Source organism: Mesocricetus auratus, unplaced genomic scaffold (assembly GCF_017639785.1).
Source record: "Mesocricetus auratus isolate SY011 unplaced genomic scaffold, BCM_Maur_2.0 Super-Scaffold_100010, whole genome shotgun sequence".
Classification (NCBI taxonomy): Eukaryota; Metazoa; Chordata; class Mammalia; order Rodentia; family Cricetidae; genus Mesocricetus; species Mesocricetus auratus.
In genome coordinates this window covers 81768655-81789593 of record NW_024429194.1, presented here as the reverse complement: position 1 = coordinate 81789593, position 20939 = coordinate 81768655, and the positions used below count along the sequence as shown (strand labels likewise).

General features: G+C 44.9%; 1 long non-coding RNA gene across 2 annotated transcripts; it reads right to left on the bottom strand.

Annotated features, from left to right (window-relative positions):
* Positions 1-956: 956 nt before the first annotated feature.
* On the bottom strand, positions 957-19273 carry LOC106020892. Of its 2 annotated transcripts, none has more exons than XR_002382198.2 (5): positions 18546-19273; positions 16565-17040; positions 15390-15499; positions 8320-8490; positions 957-7413 (listed from the first exon to the last, which is right to left on the bottom strand). It is a non-coding gene; the product is annotated as an uncharacterized LOC106020892 (long non-coding RNA). The 2 variants fall into 2 exon arrangements; XR_001196296.3 differs by having other exon boundaries at positions 16565-17037.
* Positions 19274-20939: the final 1666 nt, after the last annotated feature.

Below are 20939 nucleotides of genomic sequence, written 5' to 3'. Positions count from 1 at the left end.
GTAATTCTAAATATTCTAGAACACACCCATCAATCCAGGTAGCTTGCATTTTTACATTTTAGAAGTTTCCCAGAGGACTTAAACTTATATTCAGCAATGAACATGTCACATCTTGGAAGCTTTCTCTCTCGTCTATACTTATAATCCTATTTATGTTTGTCAGCTCATTTTATTTTAGGGAGCTATGGATGGAACCCCAGGGTCTTACTCATGCTAGGCCAGTACTTTACTGAGCTATACCATCAGCACCCCCTTATTCATCCTAATTTCTGTTTAAATTGCCACTAAAATTCTGAGGCATTAGAGCTATCAGAGCCATTAGCTAACACTCTTTCCCATATGAATGTTACAAGAGCTTTACATATTAAAATACACGAGTACATAGTTCATCTTGAGACACATCAGACATCTGTCAATATCAGTCTTCTTCACCTAAGCTTTCCTAAGTTACACACAATTTGCAAAGCATTTGGGATTGTTTTCTAACAGGTGCCAGATTTAGCACAACTGATGCCATGTTAGAGGCACCATTCCGACCTTAAAACCCAGCACAAAGGCCCCCAAATCTGCCAAAATGGGAACAAAGACCTAATCCATCCAAGAACTAGTTTATAGTTTCAAGAAAGTCCCTAAACCATTAACCTTACATTTTAACTACTGTTCTTTCTAACTGAAGTGTGATGATGCATTTTTTTGTTGTTTTGTTTTTGTGCACAAAAGACAAAGGGCTGTAAGAGTTAGGCAAGTTCCCGGCTAAAAGATTTTCTTTTTGGCTTTAAGAGTGTCTGAGTGATCTAGGTGCGTGGCGGTGCATGCCTTTAATTCCAGCACTTGGGAGGCAGGCGGATATCCTGGGTTCAAGGCCAGGCTGGTCTACAGAGTAACCCTGTCTTGAAAAGCCAGAAACAAAAGTGTGTCTGAGTGGTAGTTTCTGGTGGGCTTATCTCACAAGTTTCTTTGATAAACAAGTGTTTATTTCTAACTCAATTTGGTACAATGTACACAATATGCTTACAGTATACATGTAGATATATACACCTTTACATACATAGAAAAAGATTACCCTGTGTTATTTATTGTGCCAAAAAATTTTTGCTACAACTGAAATGAGTAGACTTATTTTGACTTGTGGCTTTGGTCCATGGTTCTCTGGCCTCATCATTGTAGACCTGAGGCAAAACTGAACATCACAGAAACACTTGGCAAGAGTATGTATCTAATGATAGGAGACTGGATTAGAAATAAGATATACCTCTTCAGGGCACTGCTCCACTGTCCCCACTTCCAACAAACAGACCCCATGGTCTAACTGCCCATTCAAATAGGAAAAAATTAACAGATTAATCCATTGGTGACACCACCCTTATGATCTAATCATTCCTTAACAGTGCCAGCTGACAAATCCTCCAACCATCAGTGCTTTGGGTTAATATTTTATACCCAAACCCTAACACAAGATATGGGATAATGGGAACACCAGCCACAAGTGTCACACAAAATTCCACTGAAAATGACACTGAAGTTCATGGGCTTTCTTGACCCAGGGGCTAACCATGGCTGCCCTTGGGTGGGGCTGCTGTTTGGCCAGCCCTTTACAAAGCAGTCATTTCCTAGTACCCTTCCTTTTGGTCAAATATGTTCTCTCATTCAGGTGCCTTGGTTCTTGTTAGATTTGGATCATATTTTGAATTACCCTGAGATGGTTGCCACAAGGTACTGGCTTTTATCTATCCTTTCTCCCCTCTGCGTAGGGTCTGAGGTTCTCCCTGACACTTGTGTGTCTTCCCTCAGCTGTCTGGATCACAGAGTCTGTAGGCCTAGGGGCTTAGTTAGGAATCTCTCAGATGAAGGTCCTAGTATAAAAAGATTAGAGGAGTCTCTTTTCTTTCTTTTACATCAAGCAAACCCATTGTCCAGCCAATTGGTCTTCTAATTCATACTGATGTCAGGCATTGAGGCAAGTTGTCCTTTTTCTTGAATCTCTTGGATCTAAATGAACCTCAATTAGACACCTGTGGGGTGATTCCCAGGCCTACTCTTTTAAACAGGAGACCGAAAAAGAGGTAACTTGTGACCATAAGAAGCAACTAGAACCTCAGGGCTCTCAGAGCTGCTTTTCATGGCATCCCTGGAAGTGCTAATAACAGTAATAGGCACAGGACCTGCAGACAAGGTGTGAGAACCGGAATAGGTGCTCACAAAAGCTGTGCCAAATTCAGAGTATCAGAAACCAAAACAGAGCCCAGAGGGTTTTTGAACATGTACAAGACACAGTGCAGTTGAGTGGCAGTCCTACCTAAAGTCTTTTTTCCTTTTCTTTATATTTTTGGAGTCAAGGTATCACTTTGTAGCTCAAGCTGGTCTGGAACTCACTATGTAGCTCAGGTTGGCCTCGACCTGTCAATGCTACTTCTGCCTCCTGAGTGCTAGGATTGCAGGCATGAGTCACCAGAGCAGCTCAAATTAAAGCTCCAAGAGCCAACGTCTACTGGAATAGAGTACCGAGTCAGCAGAACAAAAGACAAAGCCTACAGACTGTTACAGCGCTGCAGCCAGTCTGCAGTCCTTCTGACAGCAGATGAACACTCTAGAATACAGGACAAGCAGAGGTTGCATTATGGTGGGTACACACTATAGACTGTCAAGGAAGAGCCTATTGGCTGAAATTAAAGCAAAGGTTCAGGCAGCCACAAGGCAAATTTGCACCAACTATTACCAGGACTGGTTGATTTCTTCAGATCCTCTAAGATCCTTTTGTGGCCATCAAAGATGTCAGCAACTGGCTGAGAGATTTTTTGAAGGTCAAAGTGTAGCTTTCTTCTTGTTAGCAGCTCTGGACTGCTGTGTACGAATCAGGTTTTGCTATCCAGACTGTCCCCAAAGAACTACTTTCAGCTCCAGCCCTGCTACTGAGCTGTAGGACACTGGCAGATGCAGTGACTGCCCTAAGCTTCAGTTTCCTCATCTGTGAAATGGGGACAGTTATTCCTATTTGCTAGGGAATAGGCAAATTTAAAGGCTGAAAAAACAAGCATGGGGCCTAGAATTAGATAGGTGGGAATAACTAGAAAGTAGTAATGTTCTTTTATGTGCTGACATGAAACAGAAGGCTTTAGTTCAATTTTACCAACTAAGGGAAGCCGTTCCTGTCCTCTATGTCAACATGAGATATCAGCTCTCTTAGCCCTGCATTTTGCTAGCTGGCATCACTCTTTAACCTACCAGCTGGTCTGTCAGTACCTGGCCTGGAGTTGTATGCAGAGACTCAGTCTGTAGACCTCTCTGTTGGTAACAGCAGGGAAGCTTGTTGTCTGGCAACACAGGGTAAACATGGAGGCTGCAATGGCCTCTAAAGCAACAAGGGGCAGGCTAGCCACTTCCAGGAGTGTCTGGCAGATGACAGTTACTTGGCAAGTACCTGTGGAATGAGGTCCTTTGCTTTTTAAGTAACAAGGAAACTATTCAAAAGCAGTATTATGAATCAGTTAGAAATTAGCTGTCAAGAATGACCCAGTGAGGTCCTTTTCTGATGAGTGCTTGTAGTGATAGTTTACCTATAGTTTGATGAGTGCTTGTAGTGATAGTTTACCTATAGTTTGATGAGTGCTTGTAGTGATAGTTTACCTATAGTTTGATGAGTGCTTGTAGTGATAGTTTACCTATAGTTTGATGAGTGCTTGTAGTGATAGTTTACCTATAGTCTGATGAATGCTTGTAGTGATACTTTACCTACAGTCTGATGAATGCTTGTAGTGATAGTTTACCTATAGTCTGATGAGTGCTTGTAGTGATAGTTTACCTATAGTCTGATGAATGCTTGTAGTGATAGTTTACCTATAGTTTGCACCTGCTTTCTCATCTGACAGTACACACACACACAAGACAGCAATGGCAGCTTTTTAGCACAACCATGGGAGATCTTGAGGAAATGAAGCAGTGCAGAGCTTTCAGAAAGCCTAGAGTCCTCAGAAAACAATCTGAAATGGAAGTCATGAAGGTCACTTTGAACAATGAGGTCCTTAGCACTCTTTCTACTTAGGTAGAAGCTCAAGAGTGCACCACACAGTGTACGACCGGAAAATCTTGCCAGCTCCAGAGAGACCAAGGAAAAGTGAATGTACTGTACCTTCACCTGAGAGGCTACAGATGGAACACTGAAGTGGCCACCTGCTAACGGACACTCTGAAGGCTAATCACAGGCTGGTGAGGTATGCTGAGCATTGGCATGGAAGAGTGTCATGTGCTTCTCACATGCATCCATGAACACCCTTCAGTTGCTAGACACACATATGGAAAGCTCTGCAATAAATAGCCATTTCCAGAACCAAGCTACCCCTCACTTCCAGGAAGCTCCTATCAACTGTCTGGAACCACAAAAGAATTAGATTAGCATGGTATGGAAGGTAGGGTACACATGTCCGGGTGAATGTGGTCTCCAAGCCCAAGCACACATGTCAGGTGTTCACTTTCACATGCTAGGGATTTAATACATTCTCCCCAGAGACTTGCTTAAGTTGGACCATATTGCTCTTAATTTATCCTTTTACCTAAATGCCCTTCCTCTGGATAGCCTTGAAAAAAAGGCTGATTGGACAGACTTTAGGAATGTCTAATCCACATAGCTTTGTGTCAGTCCTTTAAGTCTCAAAATACTATGAAGCAGAAAGTATTCTCATTGCCTGATAAAGGGTGAGGCCCAGGACCATTTGGCACTTAAGACAATGACCTTGTCTCCAAGGTGCCTCACATGCCACAGCTACTGGGGCTAGATCTAGGCTAGAGTGTTACACAGCATAGCACTCCCCACTGACAAAATGAACACAGGCATGTAATGAACAAAGAAGGCAGCTATGCTCACAACTGTGCCACCAATGTAGACATATGTTTGGGATCCAGGACACTGAATGTTGATGTGACTATCTCCTGCCTATATCTTACCTGATTGGGCCTCCTATCAGTGAGTGTGAGAGCAGGTACAGAGTGTGACTTGCCATGAAGAAACACAGGGACTGGACTTGGAGAATGCTAGACTCTGGAACTCTTGCTCCCACATTTGGAATCTGGGGAGGCCCGAGCAGCAGTGGGGCACATGGGGTAAACAGAGGTGGGATGGAAACTATCCTCTGCCTGTGCCAATTTCAACACAGACCAAGGACAAGTATGAGAAGGCCCTGAAGGAGCTTGATCAGACCACACCCCAGTACATGGAGAACATGGAGCAGGTGTTCGAGCAGTGCCAGCAGTTTGAAGAGAAGCGCTTGCGCTTCTTCCGGGAGGTTCTGCTGGAGGTTCAGAAGCACCTGGACCTGTCCAATGTGGCTAGGTAAGTCTGAGACAAAAAACCCATCATTGTGACTTACAGGGAGGCTGGTATTGAATAGACTCAGGTGCTGCATGTCCACCTTGGGGGACAGGGCAGTCACCCAGAGGGCCTGTTTGCAGAGCCAGCATACAGCACTGCCATAGAAGGCTGGAGCAGGGCAGGCATGGTGGGCTTGATGCTGCCAGAGCCAGCATTCTGGAAATCCACCTGGGCTGACACAGCACTGGCCAGGCCTCATGTCTTCTGCCCCCAAGGACAGTCCCTTGTAGAAGTCTTCTCATTCCTGCTGCCAGTTCAACCATTGGAATCTTGGTGACTGTAGGTCCTGGGGAAGCCAGAACAGCAAGATGCTAGTTTGATTGTAACACAGTGTACCTGCATCAGGGGAGACCCAGATAACAGGACAGAGATAGAAATCTACTTTCTTCATACATCTGAAGGATCTTCCTTTGAGAAATGGATGTCAGGTCAAAGCTTGCTGTCAGGAGAAAATGGCATCCCTTTTGTCTCTTTGAAAAAGATGGAAAGTAGTCACTGCACAGCTGCTCTGCTGTCATTTCCTCTCTGTGACAGCCTAGAAAGAAGGCAGGATTGTCCCCATCCTGCTGATGAGGAAACTGAGTCGCTACACAGCTTTTAGGGTACAGGAAACGGGACAGGGCTAGGACTGTGTCCTGCTCTTCTGTGTAAGAGGTACCTTCCACGATGTTTGTACTTGGCTGTGGCAAAGGCCTGAATGAGCACAGTCTACCCCTATGTTCCAAGCCACCTGAGGTGGGGGTGGGGACACGCAGAGGGAGGGTGGCACATGGTGTGGTCGCTCCTAGGGTGGCATGGCAGACAACAAGGGAAGCTCATCACTAAGTTCTAGGACAGAAATCACAAACCAAGGTATGGCCACACTCCTCCTGAAGGCTCCAGGCAGGTCCTTCCTGCCTCTTCTAGCGTGTGGGGTCTGCCAGTCCTCGGCTTCCCGGACATCTGAGCACGTCTGTCCAGTCCTCTGGCCATCTTCCCCTGACTGTCTAGTGTAGATGTCTCCTCCTTTATGTAGGGACAGCAGCCCTGCTGCATTGGGGACACTTTACAGACCCTGTTTTAAGTTGTTCACCTCTGAAAGACAAGGTCACCTCCTGGGTGGGGTTGGGGCTTCAGCTATTGTAGTTGGAGAACACAATCCAATCCTTAGATAGAATAGGTCTTATGCCCATTCCGCATTGACAGAAAGTGAGGCTTAGAAAAAGTAAAAAACTGTCTATGTAGATAATAAGTGATCCCTCAGGTCTAGTCAAGACCGTGTTCTTGGCTACAGGAGGCTGGACTGTCTCATAGTTCTGCCTTCCTCCTATAGTGCCTTTCACTTGGGGAGGAAACCTGCAGCTCTCCCGACATTCTCGTCTAATGACTTCTTCCTCAACATGACCTGACCCAGTGGGACTGCACAGTTGTGCCACGGAGCACACCCAAGATGCGATGCAGGGCAAGCTCAGTGTGCCGCCTGGTTATGTGAAGCTTATTTGTCGGTGGTGCCAGGTTCTAAGGATGGTGTGTGCATCTGTACGTGTGACGGCCCGGGAATGGTGTTCCTGATCTATGTCTGGGAGATAAGATTCCTGCAGACTACAGAGACGATCATGCAGGGTCTCTTGTGGCTGTGAGGAATGATGGCTGGGCCCTGCCTTTTGTAGAGCTATCCTTCTGTCTCTGATTTAGGTACAAAACCATTTACCGAGAGCTGGAGCAGAACATCAAAGCTGCTGATGGCTCCTGTCGAGCCCTGCCTGGCTGTAGCCCATAACAGCCCTGCAAGGCTGGCCCACTTATATCCTGGCCCCACCTGCCTCTGTAACACTGATGACGACCTGCCAGCCACTGTGGCTGTGAAGTGAGTGCCAGAAAGGAGGTACAGAAGGCAATCCAGCCTGTAGCTCTGACTTCTTGGTCTTGCAGCTCACATTTGTCTGAAGAGCCTGTGCTTTTTCACAGTGGTCTAGTCGTCTCTGCTGCTGTCCTTCTCCCAGTAGGAATCAACACTGTCATCCCAGCTATGAAAGGAACTGCCTCTTATCTCCATGGGACCATCAACACACCTGTAGGAATAGGAAGGAAGAGTGATTGATGGTGGAGTGTTTACTTTTGCTCCTAATCAGGGTCTCTAGTTCTGGGTATGGGGCACATGTTTCCCCTACCTAGTCATGTGCTGAGATAACATCCACATCATGTGGCCAATAAACAGGAACAGATAGGAGGTGTCATTTCCAAGGTCTTTAAAGTGACTGTTTAACCTGACCTATCTTCTCTTTGGGGGCTGTAGAGAAGAGGGATTGCTATATCATAAGGCAAATGAGACCCCTCCTGGTTTAGAAGATGGGAACTCTAGACCAGTGGTTCTCAACCTTCCTAATGCTGCAACCCCTTAATACAGTTCCTCATGTTGTAGTGACCCCCAACCATAAAATTGTTTCATTAGCTACTTTGTAACTATAATTTTGCTGTTAAGAATCATAATGTAGGGCTGGAGAGATGGCTCAGAGGTTAGGAGCACTGACTATTCTTCCAGAGGACCTGAGTTCAATTCCCAGCAACCACATGGTGGCTCACAACCACCTTGAATGAGATCTGGTGCCCTCTGCTGGCATGCAGGCAGAAGACTGTATACACAATAAATAAATAAAATATTTAAAAAAAAAGAATCATAATGTAAATATCTGATATGCAGGATATCTGATATACAACCCCTGTGGGGATTGTGGCCCACAGGTTGAGAACCAATGTTCTAGACAGTCACATTTACCCAAAGCTGACTTGCTAGACACAGGGATAAACTGCTATATGCTGAGCCCCTGAGACTTGAGAATGCTTATCACAACATGACCTGGCCTATTTGCACAACACAGATCTCCTTCATTTTCTCCTAGTACTGTTACAGATGCTTCTAGATTCCAATGTCTTCCCTGGTCAATGTGTTCAATATGAATGATATAAATGTCACTCACTGACTTCCTGGAGTTGGATACAAAGCCACAGACTATTGATCACTGGACCCTTTTTCCATTGCTCTTGCAGTGTGATCTAAAAGTATCCTTGGGTTGGTTTGTCCCTTGTCAGCGGCACACCACTAAACCGATTATCACTCAGAGAACAGCACTCCAATGCAGTGTTCCATCCTGTGTGACAAGGGAAAAAGATTCCCCAAGAAGTCATAGCACTGTTAGCCAGGATAAGATAAGACAGAGACAAGAAAGATGCTCATGAACTGTGATGTTGGTGCCATGACAGTTTACAATGGAAAAAGAGCCCAGGGATATGTGTCTCCAATATGAAGGTGGATTTCAAGGGTTGTCTTTGGAGTGAGACAGAGTCCACAGCCGAGGGTTTAGGCAAGGCAGGGTGATGGGAAAGAATGCAGAGGTCTGAAATAACTAAGACTAGAATCACACAGAATCCAAGGCAAACACTAAACTCCATGTTATAAAGGATCACAAGAAGGTGGACATACCAGATCAGAAGGGCAGACAGCCAAAGGGACCACACCAAATTTTGAAGAGCTGGGTCAGGAATCATATAGGCCAGGATCATGGTGAGGGTGCTAAGAAAAAATACATTCTTTTCTAGCCAAAAAAAAAAAAAAAAAAAACAACAACAGAGGGGGATAAGCCCAGTGTCTGTAGCAAATAGGGTTTTCACAAGAAACATGGAGAGAAAACGTAAGTGCTAAATGTGGCTCTGCCTTCTCTGGCAAGAAGGACACTAAGAACATGCCTGTTAAATTATCATCCACCCAAGAAAGAAGATGTGGTATTTGGAGCATCCCTGTCTTTTAGCTAGAAACTCTAAATGCTCCTCTGCAGCTGAATGGAGCAGCACCTAGCCCTGGCTCTAACTGAAGAATGGAGAGTAGAAATCTTGTTCAAAGACCAGGAACCAGAACAACCAAGGAAACAGAAGTAAAATCAGAGGAGGGTTCTAAAGAATAAGTTACTGCTGACCTTCTCACGCTTCAGGGTTTATCATCATCAAGGGTCCAGGAAAGGAACTAAGACCAACTTACTGGCAAATTTACAAGCTATTCAGTAAGTACTTTCAAGGGGTCAGAACTATAGTGGGGGGAAATAGGGCAGGAGATAGCTCCTGTCCCTGTTCATGAGGCTTGCAAACTAGTTCACAGGAGAAGCTACTTTGGGTTCATGACCCCCATAGACCCGCTCTGGTGGGAGGCAAAAGTCTAATAGAGGTTGGTAGGCCCTTGGAGGGCACAGGAAAGGTACGAACACTATTAGTGGAGTGGAATGAAGGGCTGGAACCTCCGGGATCTTTAAGACTGTTCTGGCACAGAAGTGTGCAAGTTTAGCATCTCTCTATGGAACAGACACTCTTCATTTATATGAGCTAAGAGCTTATCCTGGAATGTAGGGGGCATTAGGTACCGTTCAACTACCCTAGAGAAAATACCACCTTTCATAGGTGCCCAGAGCAGTTCTCACATGGGGTCTTCCCAGTTCTTCACTAACTCACGAGAGCCTCTCTATGCTCTAGAAACCTGTAGGGGATACCCAGTCACTCACAGACAACACTCTATGCCAGCCAGCCTGCACAGCCATCAGTCCATGCTGGGACTCAGCAGCTCTCCTCATCACTGACCTTCACCCAGCTTGGGCTCTGATTTCTGGGTCCCATTTCTCCATGAGCTTTTGCTTCATGCTGGCCCTTACACTGCACCTTCCTCCCCTCTGAACACATCTCTGCAGGTCCCTGGGAAAAGCCTTTAACAGCTAGCACACTGTCTTCTTGTCAGTCACATCCCCCACCAAAGGCCATTTGGACTCCATGGAGCTCAGCAAACAGGCCAGTTTCTTTATTCTGAATGCAGTATTATAATAATGCATCATTTATAGTCTGGAAATAATGGAATTTACTATAAAAAAGCCATGCAAGGATATGTCCCCCTTGCTTAATAGAAACAGCACTCTTCCATAATTCATAATATGCAAGTTCTAATGGCTAATGAATAATTTGGAGGCAGGAAAAGCACTCTGTGGCACTGACAAGCTGGCTTTCAGAGTGTGTTCACCTCACCTCTGGTGCCAAAGCACCTAATACAATCCTGCTCTGTCACTGTAGTCATCGAGTGAACTGGAGGGATGTTTCTGTCCCTGAATAACCTGCAGGTCACCATCTACAGGGCACCAAAATCTCTCTGCTCTACATCTAAACACCATTTACCCCCAGATTTCAAACCAAAATTGATCCCTGGCACAGTGGCCTCTGGGGCTGACCCTTCTGATTGAGCCAAGAAAAGAGAGGTTCCTGGAGACTCCAAGGCACACATAAAGGTTGACCCTGACCGTGGACAGTACCATGTTATGGGGCCCTGCACAGAAAGTCAGCCCACTGCCCATTCTTTCTATGTCACCTCTGTCAAAAAGGGTTAAAAAGTGTCTATCATACTCTTCTTGCCACTATGATAGTCTGCCCAAGCATATAGATTAAATGAGTATTGATCAAACACATAAACTGTGAACCAAAATAAATGCTTCTTATATTCTTTGTTAGATATCTGGCCTACAGCAATGACAAAAATGAACAGATATTCTTATCTAGCAACTCCACTCTTACATATCTATTCAAATCAGATATTTGTACAAACTATTTTCAAAGCAATATTACTAAATCATGGAAACTACCAAATTGACAATTTCTGGATGAAAGGATAAGAAAAGGAGATGATATGTGTGTGCAGTGGGGTTTTACTCAGTCTTAAGATGGAAGGGAGGTTTGACCTGTTCCACACAAGTATGAGCATGACAACAGATATTTGAAAGAAAATTAAGATGTTAAACCACATGAACATTAATCACAAGAAGAAAAAACTGGGGCAAGTAAACTTACACCAGCAACCATATCTTGTCAAAATTTAAAAGAGACAAGAACATGGCTGCACATTTCAAACATTCTGGGATCACAGTCTCAGACAAAACAGTATGGCTGATAATCTTAAATGAGGAAGAATATACAAAAATTGCTCCCCTTTCTTAATAATTACTTATTGAGTTATATGGCTATTTATCCTACCATGCCTTTACAGACTTCTTAAAAAAAAAAAAAAAAAAGACAGGTGTGGTCATATGCGCCTTTAATCCCTGCACTGGGGAAGGTAGAGGGAGGTGGATCTCTGTAAGTTCAAAGACAGCTTGGTCTACATAGGAGTTCCAGAACAGACAGCACAATGTAGAGAACCTGTCTCAAAACCAAAACAAGAGCCTGACGGTGGTGGCGCACGCCTTTAACCCCAGCACTTGGGAGGCAGAGGCAGGTGGATCTCTGTGAGTTTGAGACCAGCCTGGTCTACAAGACCTAGTTCCAGGACAGCCTCCAAAGCCACAAAGAAACCCTGTCTCAAAACACCCCCCTCAAAAAAAAAACCAAAACTCCCAAAACAATGCAACAGAAAGTTTTAGTTATCAAAAAAGGAAATTTTGTTGTAATTATTACCAGTTTTCATTCTAACATAAAAAAGGTTTCATTAGTTTTTATCCTATGGGGACAAATGTTCCTTTATTGGTAGTCATATTGTGTCAATATTCCTTAAGTCATAACAACAACAACAAAAGAAATCACTTCCAGAGTTCCAAACAGCCTGTCTACCAGGTCCATTCCTAGAAAAGGAATAGGGAAACAGGCCAGCTGCTAGAGGAAATGGCACCAACAGAGGCCTGAGTCCATGTGATGACCTGCAGAAGATGTCCTAACAAGGGCCCAGGCAGCTGGACCTCAAACCTGACTACAGTCCTTTTACTACTATTTCACTTCTTGTCAGAGGTCCCTTTCCTCCCACTATGGGGCTGTCTTCCCAGTGGGAAGCACCTTTGTCTGATATACAGTGTGTTGGTTTGAATGAGAATGGTCCCCACAGGCTTTTATTGAATGCTTGAATTCTAATTAGTGGAACTGTTTGGGAAGATCAGGTGTGACTTTTAGTGTGATCTTGTTGGAGGAGGTATCACTGGGGATAGGCTTTAAGGTTTAAAAAACTCATACTAGGCCCAGCCCCCCCCCCAATTAGAATGTAAAGCTCTCAGTTCCTGTTCCAGCACCTTGTCTGTCTGCTTCCAGCCATGATCATGGACTAACTTTCTAAAACTGTTAGCAAGTATCCAATTAAACAATTCCTTTTATAAGAATGGCTTTCTTGGGGCTGGAGAGATGGCTCAGAGGTTAAGAGCACTGACTGCTCTTCCAGGAGTCCTGAGTTCAATTCCCAGCAACCACATGGTGGCTCACAACCATCTACAATTCAATCTAGTGCCCTCTTTTGTCATGTAGGCAGAACAGTATGTATGCAATAAATAAATCTTAAAAAAAAAAGAAAGGCTTTCTTAGGGTTTCTATTGCTGTAGAGACACCAAGACCATGGCAACTCTTATAAAAGAAAACATTTAATTGGGGCTTGCTTACAGGTTCAGAGGTTTAAGTCCATTATCATGGCAGGAATTATGGCAGCACACACTAAACAGAGATGGTGCTGGAAAAGGAGCCCCGGGTTCTACATCTGCACTGGTAGGCATCCAGGGAGAGGCACTGGGCCCGGCTTGAGCATTTGAAACCTCATAGCCCATCCTTGCTGAGAGCTGCTGGCATCAATGGCCGTGGGATTATACAACAGGTGACAACTAGTGTTAACAAGTCAACCCACCAGACAGATGACTCTCTATTGAGGAGCCCCACCAGACAAGGCTATGGAGTGACCAGTTGTGCCTGTCTGTAATTTCTGTCATGTGCCACTTCATTTCTTCCCTAAGAACTGCAATGGGTGTTTCCCATTGCTTGTGTGTTTATCGCATGTAAATATTCCATCTTTGGGCACACATATAGCTGTGGATGGTCAGGAAGATGAGTTTTGCTTAATGTGTGTAATTTTGATGACTATTAATAATACTAGGACATTTTTTATTATTCAGACTAACATAGGAAAGTAATAGAATTTTCAGTCATAAAGACAGCTAATTTAGATTTCAGAAAATATTCAAAACAAACTGGTTGTCCCTGGAGATGAATATCTGGTTGCCCCTAGAGACAAACACATGAGGTCATTTTCCCAGGTGTTCATTGCTGATTCAAGGGCAGAGCTTGAAGTAACTTTAGTAGACATAACTTTCTCAGTAAGTGACTTTTTGTACATAGTCCCAGCCTCAGTTTACGTTACAAGCTCAAGGTTTACTTTGTCTGAGAATGTGCATGGCTAAGTGTCACTCACTAGCTGGTCAATGTGACCTCCCTAGCCTGAGAAAAACTGTGTGACTTACCTTGTGTTATGACAATGGGTTGGGCCCTGAAAATGTAACATATAATTGTCCAGAGTTGCACTGTGAGAGGAATGATGGTGTGGAGAGAGGCGGCTATGTAGAGCTATGTAGGAACTGTGCTCTGTGTGTGTGTGTGTGTGTGTGTGTGTGCGCGCGCGCATGTGCTCGATGAGTGAGGGATATAGCTGAATGGGCAGAGAGAAGTGTGAGACATGAAGATTGTGAGTGTGACTATGAGCGAATGAATGATATAGCAGTGTGATGTGAGTGTGTGTTTGAGGAGCTGTGCCTAGAACTGTGTAAAGTGCTATATGCTGAGAGAGCTATGTGAATGAAATGTATAACTGTGGCTGTATGGAGATCTGTAACTGTGTGGAAGCAAGGAAGATGAAACTGAATAGAAAAGAGATGTAAACAAGAAATATATGTAAAAGAAACATGTGTAGCCATGTGAAAATAGATGTAACTGTGTATAGAGATGACTGGCCATATAGGAGAGAGATATATGTATGTAAAGAGAGATATGTAGCTGTATATATGTAGCTGTGTGGAGACAGATTCTCAGAAAGGATTATTTAAGATGAGGTAAAAGAGAAAATTACTGGCCGGGCAGTGGTGGCGCACGCCTTTAATCCCAGCACTCGGGAGGCAGAGACAGGCGGAGCTCTGTGAGTTCGAGGCCAGGCTGGACCGAGAGCCTCCAAAACAATCAGAGAAACCCTGTCTCATAAAGAAAAAAAAAAAAGAGAGAGAGAGAGAGAGATAATTACTTATTTTTCCCCTCAGATGGATAAGAATTTTTCCTAAGCCATGGCCACATTCATAGATTTTTTTGCATACCCCAGTTAGCAATACAACCCCAGTGACACACTTCCTCCAATAAGTTTACACCTCCTAATAGTGCTACTTCCTGGTGACCAAGCATTCAAATCCATGAGCCTTTGGGGGCCATTCCTGTTCAAACCACCACAACTGTCTTGACCATGGTGTCTCTTCACAGCAAGAGAACAGTAACCAAGACATCTGCAAAGGTCCACAGTGTCAGAGTAGACTCATTAGAGTGGCTAATGTAGCCCAAGCCCTTGCTTAAGAGGGAATAAAGACCTTCTTCATGTTATAAACTGTGAAATCACCAGCTAAAAGCCAAACAAATTTTTCCACTCATGCTTTGTCCTGCTAGTGTCAATGGGAATTGGAGTAGGAGGATTATGCTGGATGCCACACTTGATATGACGACCCCACCTTCCTCTGAACTCTTAACATTGAATGGTATGTACAGGGAACCCCCTTCTCTCAAGTGTGTACTTTGTACTCTTAATTTCTTAGAAGGCACTGGAGGGAATTGTTGTTTGGAGACCCTGCATCAGACTTGTTTCCAAATCAGTGCTTTATTCCTCCTAGAAGATCTCCACAGAGGCCCAAGTAGAAAATGGCTCATTTCCCCAGGCTATTAGTTGATGAAAGATCACTTTTTAAGACTTTTTATAACTATATGCATATGTGTGTGCATACGGGTATGTGCATGAGTTTAGGTGCCCATGGATGCCCCTGGAGATGGTGGTACATACAGGTGGTTGTGAGCTGCCTTATGTGAGTACTGGGAGCTTATCTTGGGTCTTCATGAAGTTTATAATATGCTAACCAAAGTCATCTTTCCAGCCTCAAAGATGCAAGGTTTAACCCCTCCTTAACTGGCAATTAATCTGCTATTTTACTTGATGTCAAGTCAACATAATACAAAAAAAAAGCAAGGAAAGACTCACCAGATAAAACTCTAGTAGACACAAAGTGACCCTGAGCAAGTGATAAAAAGAAACATCCTGTAGGTTATGCTTGCCCAGTTGTGATTTTTGGCACTGTACTCAAAACATACCTGAAAGAAAATTGTTATATATTTCTAAGAATATATATTAGCAGGCTGAGTTATCTTATACAACACAGTACAAACTAGCTTAACAGCTGTCTAACATTCACACTTAAATTCTGATAACTAGGAAACGTGACCTATTCGTTTGGTACTGTGGCAGTACGCTAATCTAGGTGTTGCCTTCTTCTCATCTGTGCCTACTGTTTTCCCTGGTGCCACCTAGCTGGAACAGGCCATTAGCTTTCACCAATGACTTCCTAACTCTAGGTATCACTATTGCCATCTCCAAGATGGCTGTGTTCCCAATCAGGCAAGTCAAGCTGCTGCTGAAGGTATGATGTGCTAACAAGCAGACCATAGCTGATAAATAGAACATAGGCATCGTGGGCTATTATTATCTGCATCTCCAAAGAGCAGGATGTACTGTTTTCCTGGCCTGGCAACCTGGAGAATGTTACCTGCTACTTCCCAACACACCTTCAACTTTATGGTCTAGGGTAAATACAGTCAGATCTTTCTGGGGGTGTGGACAAGTGCACCCATATCTGGAGCTAGTGTGACACCAACTGGCCTCTGAAGGAGCTCCCCATTTCATCTCCTGACTAGGTACTGCCAGTACTTTCTAGACACAGAGAAATTAGGCACAGACCCTGCCAGTTCAAAGGTCTGGGGGATGACAAAATTGGATGGAATCTGATTTCTTTAACAAAGTTTTGACATCTCTGTTCAGGGCACCATGATATCCTGCACAGCATAATTTAATATATACAACACAACTGAGGGCATGCTGCCTCACCCCAAGGACACAGACATACCATAATCAGATGATCACATAGATGGTGATGGCCAGTGTCACCTCCCCTCTTCCTCACAATGGGGTGGATCCTGGTGCAGTCTAAGGAGCTCAGTACAGGCAGTGTCTGAGATATTTTACACAGGCACTGACAACTGTTAGGGGTTCTTGTTTGAAATAATGTCTCACTCTGAAAGTTATTCAGCCCAAACTAGCCTTGCTTGTGACAGTTCTCCTGCCTTAGCCTCCTAAGTGCTGAGACAACAGGCATAACTCACCATGGCATGCTAAGAAAAACACTTCCAAAGATGAGATTTGCAATGCTTTCTTCACAGGCATGTGGTCCAGCTTCCATGGCCTGGATGAGGCTTTTGTTCTGCTGCTTTCAATGAGCTGGAGAAAGTCACTTAAGTAGGTCCTCTCAACAGAACCAGAATCAGGTATGGGAGAATACTCCACTGTTAAGTACCATAGATGAGAAATTCCAGTCTTGGTCCTGGTCAGATATCTGGGAAGGAGTCTTGTAAGGGCGCTAATTGTGACCATGTTTCATCATTGGCACCTCATTTAATTATTGGGAGAGTAATGGTATCATGGTGGTCTTCCATCAGGAAGATCTAAAAGTCCAGACTTGTAGGATGTATGTTGTATTTACTTAAAACCAAAAAATCATGTCTTTCTTTTGTATATAAGTACCATTTCTTCTTGCACAACTAAATAATATTTTCAGTCATATCCCACACCAGACATTCTGCTGCAAAAAAATAAAAAAATGTTGAGAAGTGTCATCTAGGATTTTAGAAATTTAAACTTTTGTGTGTTTTGCCTTCATGTATATCTGGTACCCCATGTGTGCCTGGTGCTCATGGAGGCCAGAAGAGGGTTTTGGGTCCCCTATAATTGGAATTACGTAAGATTGTGACCTGCCATGTTGGTGCTGGGAATTGGATCAGCTAGTACTCTTAACTACTGAGGCATCTCTCCAGTCCAATTTTTTTTTTTAGAACTTTAGACAGCTGCAACAATATTGGGGTTGGAGAAATGGCTCAGCTGTTAACAGAAGATCTAGGTTTGGTTCTCAGTAACCAACCACATGGTAGGTCACAATCATCTAACTCCAATTCCTGGGAATATGATGCCCTCTTCTGGCCTCCATGGGCACCAGGCACACAGATATATATATAAACAGACAAAACACCCATACATTTAAATTTTAAGTTGTTAAAAAATTGTAAATGGCCGGGCGGTGGTGGTGCACGCCTTTAATCCCAGCACTCGGGAGGCAGAGGCAGGCGGATCTCTGTGAGTTCGAGGCCAGGCTGGACCGAAACAATACAGAGAAACCCTGTCTCGCAAAACCAAAATAAAAAAAATTGTAATATTATAGCTATAAATTATAAACTCTCAGTCATCAGGTACTTGCTTAGCATGTAAAATGCTTTGGCTTTGCACTGGTGAGGGGTTAATCATGGGCCCCATGGAGAGTTATCAATACAATTGCTGAATTGTATTAGCAATACACTATTATGTATGTAGTCTGCACAGAGAAGATAACTTAGGTCTTTAAGCCATACCCTTTGCTTCCTACCTCTAACATCCAGTTAGGAACTTAGCACATAAATGAAAACGAGCTCCTGGGACACTCTCCCTTATCATCCATTGGGTAGTGGCTGTCTCTCACATGACAGGCACTTGGGCATGATTTTTCTCTCTTCACTAACGACTTGGCCCAACCGTCCTCCAATTATCTCTTGTACAGCTTCTGCCTCACTTTTACCAAGGTGGTCTGTGTGACCAGGAAAATGTGGCAAAAGCGACAGCATACTACTTTCGAGATTAGGTTATAAAAGGCACGGAAGCACGGTGGCACACATTTAAGGTCCCAGCACTCAGGAGGCAGAGGCAGGAAGATTACCAGTTCAAGATCAGGTTGGTCCAGGTTCATCTACATAGTGAGATACTCCCTCAAAAAGAAAAAAAAAGGACGCTGATGTCTCTTCAGCAGGCCACTACTAAGTAACCATGCATATTAAACACACTCGGACAGCTCAAGTGACAAGGAACTGGGTGATGCGTTAGCTCTACAGCTAGAGGGGATGCGACCAGTTTGCGTCATTCAAGTGAGGTGCTGTTAGTTTTTCTTTGGGAGACGCCGGATCACCCAAGGCGGACACGAAACACCACCCAAAGCACTATTTCACCGAAGTCTAACTCGGCGAGAGCAGTGAACGTATTGGACGTGGAGTGAGGGTTACTCACTGGCGTGGGCAAGCACGGTCGGTCGGAGAAGTCACTCAGATCCCGCGTGGGCGAATTCGACCGTTTACGAACTGGGCGGCTTCGCCTCCCACGCCCGCCGCGCGGTCCCGAGCTCGCCAGGCGGCTGCTACTTGGTTACTAAGCACCAAGCGCAGGCGGTTGAAGACAGCCAAGATGTCCTGATTGCCAGCGTCCCCCATGGCCACCCGAGGATCGAGAGGCATCGCGCCGCGACCAGACAGGACGTCCTGAGAGAAACAGAAAAACCGTTGCCGGCCGCTCAGAGACCAACAGCCGACCTGCAGCTCGCGGCAGGAGGCTCCGCCGGCGCCCCGCCCACCGCGCGAGCCCCAGCCACTCTCTTTCCGCCCCGCACACAGGTGGTCTCTGGCCCCGCCCCCGGAGTTGCCCGGGAGCTCCTCGTCCTGCGGATGGTCTCACAGCTTCGAGCTCGGGGCATAGAGTCTGCTCCGGCGCGCCTGCGCCAGGCGCATCAGCTTCCTCCGGATAGGCGTTTCAGAAAAGTTGTGCGGTGGCTGACTAGGACTCTCCCCTCACACTGGATTGTCACTCTTTTTATTCTCAGCTAAAGCCAAACCCTGAATCTGTGGTAGAAAGTTCGTTTTTTGTAGAGAGAACTTTTTAGGCTTCTGGATAGTAGTAATTAAGAGCACTGGGTGCTCTTCAAGAGGACCTGGGTTCGATTCCCAGCGTCCACATACCAAGGGCTCTCACACCCTCTTCTGGCCTCCACAGGCACTGTACACTTGGGGTACACAGTACATATGATTTTTATTTTCTACAGAGTGTACTTTGCATATATATTATAAATATGTTGAGACGGGGTCTTATGTTGTCCAGGTTAGCATTATGTAGTCCATGAACTCATTATGCAGCTGAGGGTGAACTCGCCTTTTTGATCCTCCTGCTTCCACAACGTAAGTAAGTGTTGGGATGAGAGACACGCATCACTGCCCCTGATTTTTTTAATTAAACAATTTTTCATTCAATAATTTTCATCATGTACCACTACCCCCTTGCCAACTCCCAGATAGATCCTCCCCAGTTCTTCCCACCCATCAAAACAAAACAAAAAATCCAGATCCCCCAAACAAAATCCCCAAAAATACCACTGAGTTTTTCTGTTGGCCACTGTTTTCTACTCCTGGGCATGAGGGCCTTCCCTGGAATGAGGCAGATAAACCAGTGAAACATTAATTATGCATGTCTGTGTATATGCATGTGGGTACCCTGAGAGTCCTGGAGCTGGTGAAAAGAACTCATAGCCTCTGGAAGAGGAGTGCTTTCTGAAACCATGAGCCATCTTTGCAACAGCCCAAGCTTAAGTAGCACGTGGGGCTCCATCCCAACCTTACATGATACCAGGACAGAGTTCGACAATACATAGAACACAAGTCGGAAGGTTAGGACTCTGGAGCAGGTTCCTCTTTTACTAGGGTGAGCGGAGCGGAGTTGGAAAACGTGGCCTCGGGTAAGGTGTACTGGTAGAAGTAAAACAGGTTTGAGAGTCAAGTTCAGTGCTGCCCAGCTTCTGTCCCAGTCAGCTGGCTGCTTCCCAGTCTTGGGTTTTCAGCATTTTCTTCTCTAGAGGTGGGCCATTTGCTCATCTGTTCTGTTAACGGTCCCTAAAGAAGCATTTTCTTCTGTCTTCACCTTAGGTAGGGCACCAAAGATAACGGCTAGACAAAACAGACCAAAGTTCCACCCAGATCCAGCAGACAGAACCTACTTAGCTTTAATTAGGGTCATTTACAGGAGCACTGGGGGGTGAGTAGAGCATTATCTCCAGGTGAGTGAGCAATTATGGGCAGCACTGAAGAAAAGCTCCCACCCCCAGGACCACTGCTACTCTAGCTGCTGGAAAGGACAGGGCTTAATGGGCCTTGAGGAGCTGGAGAGGTCTAGTGGGCCAGTTTGTCAGCTGCACGCTGGCTTCTCGTGTACTGCCTGGCAGGGCTGCTCAGTCAGCAATGGCCTGTGTTGTGTTCAAGGACAGAGTATGACAATACAAAGAAAGGGTTAGTGCTGGAAAGTAACTTCCAGTCAAGTCCTCCAAAGGCCTATGGCACACATTTCCACTCCAGAAAAGGGAAGACTCACTCAGCCTGTCCATTGAGTCGGTCTTGGGAAAGTGCGGCAGCTGCAGGAAGGGTGTATTATGACTCAAAGCTGGACTTGGTCCAACTGCCACGAGAATGAAAGGTAAGTGTGCCCAGACAGTCAGAGACTGAATCCTAGTGAGAATAGGAACAGCTGCTGTCTGGAAGACACTACCAGTGACTAGTGTTGAAAGAGAACACATGACTTTTGTGTAGGCCAGACACAACTGGAAATAAACTCACTGAATCGTGAGCTGCCTCATTTGATTCTACT